We start from the raw sequence: 5,487 nt of genomic DNA, 5'->3' as shown, positions 1-5,487 counted from the left end.
ATATAAAATAGGTAAACAACAAGGTCCTACTGTATAGCACAGGGAATTGTATGCAATATCTTGTAATAACCTCTAATGGAAAATAACCTGAAAAGGAATATATATATATATATATATATTCCTTTTCAGATTATTTTAGTTTTATATATGTATATATAAATGAATCACTTTTCTGTGCACCTGAAACTAACACAACATTGTAAATCAACTATACTTCAATTTAAAAAAGTTTGAATTGTCTGTTCACTTCTCCATAAAACTTACTCTGAGGATGACATCTCTGTCCACCCACTTCATGAACCCAGGCGGCCACCTCAAGTGAGCACCTCAGGAAACCTACTTGTTAATTCAAATCATCTTCCAAACCTGGAAGGGGTTCTTCTGATGGGCATCACATACTATTTTAATGCACCCCTCAAATTCCCATAATGGTTTCCACAGGGCTGTGCCCCATATGGTCATCCTGTTAATAGGTCAGTTTTGCATTGCCCTCTGCCTGACCATATGGTCAGGCCATTGGCCCCTGTCTGTGAGTCGGTAAAAACCCAAATATAAGGGCTTTTTACTATTATCCAATTCTTCCATCACTGCTAGGGAAAAAGCAATCTGGCTCCCTGAGTTGATTTGCTTTGATTTTCTTCTATCAAAGAAAGTCAAATTTTCTACCAAAGATTTTCTTCTATCTTCCTTCCAAACAGGAAGCTGTCCACTCACCATGGAACTACCATCCACAAACCAAGCAGCTCTTTGGTGGTCAGTGGAGGGCTGTTCATAGGGCACTGGCCAAGTAGCCCTGTGGCCATAGGATCCAGCAGTTCCTCAGGTGGTTCCAGAGTCAGCACTGGAGGAAAAGAGTGAGTACACCCTTCCCTTCTCTGGTAGCACGTTCCTGTACCATTTCTATTGTATGATGCGACCCTCCTGGGCATTGCCCTCCCCATTAGAGCATCTCTCCAACATCACCCAAGGAATTGTGGGTGTTTCAGGTTTCAAGGTTATTTTATGTCCCTCAGTCACAGGGGAAATCTCAGAGTCCAAAAGCAAGCTAGTTAGTACTGATTTTCTCTCAAATGCAAATATTCTGGTCCCAAATCCCAGAAGTTGCCACTAGGTGGCACTCACAGGCTTTTGCTGTAAACTCCAGTCTGCACTCCACACCGGGCTTTGGTACAGCAAATTAACAACCTGTTGGGCTCTGGCAATCTCACTGGTTCCCACTGAGTGTGTTCAATCAATACTGGAGGAAGGGTAGATTTCCATGCCTTCTGATTTACAACGCTGGTAGGGGAAGCTTTCCGCAGTCAGACACAATATCCATCCCCATAATACATTCAGGTAAAGAAGATGCAACCACTTCACATAGTCTGTTCACACCTTCAATTTTCATCCAAACTTTCACCTTTATCCCATCAACCACTGCATTCCTATATCCTCACAATCTAGCTATAGCACTGTTAGGACTTCACATACAGATTTTGGAATCACAGTGCATGGCGGGGGGGGGTCCCATAACAAGGAGTCCCAGAAAAGTCTCTTCAGCATCCTCTGACCATTTTACTCACTCAAGTCCATATGGCTTTGGGCCTCCAGCAGGGGTCAGTCTTTATCTTGATTAAACTGCAGGACCATTGCCCCAGGTAATTGGAGGTCTCTAGCCATCTTTGCCTTCCAGCTTTTAAAATTCCTCCATACGAGGGTAAATAAAGCAGACTTATTTACGGCCCTTCATTATTGGAGCTCCTGCTCGCTTCAGCAGCACATATACTAAAATTGGAACGATACAGAGAAGATTGGCATGGCCCCTGCACAAGGATGACATGCAAATTTGTGAAGCATTCCATATTTAAATAAATAAATATATATATATCAGGGCTCTCATCAGTCCACAAAACTTCCAAGAGTGCTGGATTATGACCTTTGTTTTGACCCCCATAAAGGTCTGCCTTATTCATCCCATCACTAAATAATCATTGACAGATTTCCATGCTGCTAGGATGCGTCCCATGACCCTCCCTTTGTTTTTCCCCAGTCTCTCGTGACTCATTCCAACCATCTTCACTGTTTGTTGTTTCAGTATCATTTTTCCCTTCGATAGTGGCCCTAAGACTACTGTCTATAGCTCAGACCAACTGTAATCCAAGCTTGGTCCAGTCTCAGGATCTGCCTCAACACTCTCTTTTGCTTTCATTGTAGCTATTACAGATAACACAAGGCAGAGTGTAATTCACTTATTTCTTGTTACTTTGCATTTCCCTATGCATCCAGTGAACCAACTCCTTGGGAGTGGATTCTATCATTTCTAACTCCCATTATTGACTTTTGCCTCCAGTAACTGATCACGGCATAGCTGCAGTTCTGTACCATGGTGAACACATGGCCCTCCAGGAATGAAAGCTTCATCATACCCCACCGTCTCTCCCAATTCCTAGAGACAGTGAGCGACTCATCTGCGAGTACACCTTTCATACTCAAACCAACCAATCTGGAGCCCACACCACCCCCCTTACACTCTGGGTCACCTTCCCCCTTCCCTGATCACCCCCCTCCCCTTCCCTGATCACCCCAGAGCCAGTTAACAGACAGCGCTGGACAGCCCACTGAAATTATTCAAATTAGCCAATTCTAAGCCTACTTACCCCACCTCACCCATTCCCTCCTGCAGAAACCGCAATACAGGCTTTTGCCCATATTTCCCCCTCTGCCTCCTGACCAAGGAGGGAATGCTTCCCAATCCATTTTAGGAGACTGAAACCACCTGAAGTTTAACCCCGTGTGGCCCTTCATGGCCTGGCATGCCTCCAGTTTCTAGGGACTCTGAGTATTAACTTATTCCTTCATGACGGTCATTTCCTGTCTGTGTGTCTTACAATACTTGATTAAAACAAATCCCAGGAACTCTAACAATTGGAGCAGGATAGTTACAAACTGCTCTTGGCTTACTAACTGGATCCAACAGGCAGCAGCAATTGCCAGGAAGGCACTGCTGGTTGTTGGTGTGCCTGCCTCTTGTTGGCTGTTGCACCATATTGGTTTTTGTGGGGTGCTGCTAAGGAATTCCAACCTAAATTGTGGATCATGAAAAGCTGAGTCCTCCCTGAGCTGCTGCATAGGCTACAGTGTCAAGTGTCTGAGACTGAGTGCCGAGGGGCATCTTTCTCCATGTAGGCAAAGCACCCAGGGTCCAGGACAGAGTGCCTGGGGGTGTACAGGTAACTGTATAGTTACCTATAACTATAGTCCCTACAAATAGTCCCTACAGAGGACAAAGAGTGACTTCACTCCTGGTGCCATGAGATAAGTCTGATCCACTGACCAGGCAGCAGACCATTGGTGGGGCTGACTGAGTCATTTATAGAAAGTGCCTAGTGTCTGGGATGTTATATGCTCCTGGGGCACTTGATAAACCACCACCCCTTTTCCCTTTGAGCTTTGCTGAGTCAAAATTCTGGCCTGTTCTGTGGAGTAGTGGGAGAGTACTCCACTACCTGCTCTCTCGTGTGTCACGGGCCATTCGTGGAGTCAGTGTGAGAGTATACTCCTCAAGGGACCATGGCACCCTACAAACGTCATTTTTCGGGTGGCAAACCTCTTTGCCGTTGTCTGCTTGTTACTGTCACCATTCGTCCCCTGACCCAGTGGGATGTCAGGGGCCATCCCTGGAGACCAGTGGCTCAACGTTTAATGAAACAGGAACATCTGGGTCTGGCTCTCCCCAAGCCCTTGAGAATGGAGTCCAATTACTGTTCACAGGCAGCAAGACTGGCCTGAGAAAGGTGTGATTATCAGGAATCCAGATCTCTCAGAAATGAGGGTTTGGGTTACATCACCAGATAAGCCACCAAGACCTGTTAAGGTGATAGCTGAGGATGAGGAAAACTTACAGTGGATACTGGAAGAAGGTGAGGATGGAAACTAGCTGCAGCCCTGACACCAACTGCAGGCAACGGTGAGTGTAGTTTGTCTCACTAACCTTCCTTTTCTAAGTTATCCTCCTGCAAGACAAGAGGCCAACAGGACCCATGGAGGAGGTCCTTCCTGAGCCTGGAGATCTGTGTGGTGCAACAAGTGGACTGTCGTGGCTGTGAGTGTATGCTGGTTGGAGAGTGTGAAAATGGTCCCTGCCTCTCGCTCTCTGGACCCACTGCCAAGCTTTCACTAGAGCCCCACGTCCCCGAGCCAAAGCCTGACCACAAGTCTACCTTTGGGTAGAAAGGCAGACCCATTCAGGCAAGATGAGTCTCCCTTTGGGCTTGAGAACTCCTCTAATGCTTGACTGAATCTTTCTTGGAACCGTGCTGCAGTCTGAGACTTTCCCACCCGGCTCTTCATTCTTCCCTCTCTCTGTGCACAGGTGTCTGGCCTGCAACTTGGTCTGAAGGCTCTCCCCACCTTCTCCTGCTCCCTGCACTAAAAAGTCTCCAGCTCAGGCTTCCCTGGTGGCACAGTGGTTGAGAGTCCGCCTGCCGATGCAGGGGACACGGGTTCATGCCCCGATCCGGGAATATCCCACATGCCGCGGAGTGGCTGGGCCCGTGAGCCATGGCCGCTGAGCCTGCGTGTCTGGAGCCTGTGCTCCGCGACGGGAGAGGCCACAACAGTGAGAGGCCCGCATACCGCAAAAAAACAAAACAAAACAAAACAAAATGTTGCTCCCATTTGTCTTGCTTTGTATGATACTCCCAAGAAGTCTTTGTCTAACCCCAAAATCACAAAGATTTTCTTCTAGACATTTTATAGTTTTAGGTTTTACATTTAGGTTGATAATCCACATACAAAAGTATGTTTATATATGGATCATCAACCTAAATGTAAAACTGTGTGGACGTCCAGTTGTTCCAGCACCATTTTTAAAAAGACTATCCATTCTCCATTAAATTACTCTTGTACCTTTGTCAAAAATCAATTGATCACATATGTATGGATCTATTTCTAGATTCTATTGTCTTCCACTATATGTCCATCCTTTAGCCAATACCACAGTGTCTACTATGGCTACTACTATAGCTTTAGAATAAGTCTTGAAATCAGGGGCAATGAGTGCTCCAAATTTGTTCTCATTTTTCAAAATTGTTTGGGCTGTTCTAGGTCTTTACTGTTCCATTTCAATTTTAGAAGCAGCTTTTCAATTTCTACAAATAAAATTGCTGATTTTTTTGGTGAGGTTGTATGCATCTATAGATCAATTTACAAAGAATTGAAATCTTAACAATATTGAGTTTTCTCATTCATGAATACTATATATCTCTTCATATATTGAGCATTTCTTTGATTAGTCCCACAGATATTTTGTAGTTTTCAGCATACAATTCTTACATATATTTTGATAGATTTTTTCCTAAATATCTTACAATTTTCAGCACTATTATAAACAGTACTGGTTTTTATTTTAAAATTCAATTTCCAAGTGTTTGTTGCTAGTGTGTACAAATACAACTGATTTTTTTTGTATTTTGACCGTGTAACCTGTAACTTTGCTAAACTCACATT

The 5,487-nt window shown here is 44.6% G+C and overlaps 1 non-coding gene across 1 annotated transcript; it reads left to right on the top strand.

Moving 5' to 3' along the window:
• The first annotated feature begins 1,740 nt into the window (after positions 1-1,740).
• LOC132423828 (U6 spliceosomal RNA) lies at positions 1,741-1,847 on the top strand. Its single transcript, XR_009519130.1, has one exon. It is a non-coding gene; the product is annotated as a U6 spliceosomal RNA (small nuclear RNA).
• The last annotated feature ends 3,640 nt before the right edge of the window (positions 1,848-5,487 follow it).

Source organism: Delphinus delphis, chromosome 3 (genome assembly GCF_949987515.2).
Source record: "Delphinus delphis chromosome 3, mDelDel1.2, whole genome shotgun sequence".
In the NCBI taxonomy this organism is placed as follows: Eukaryota; Metazoa; Chordata; class Mammalia; order Artiodactyla; family Delphinidae; genus Delphinus; species Delphinus delphis.
This window is presented reverse-complemented; position numbering and strand designations above follow the sequence as displayed.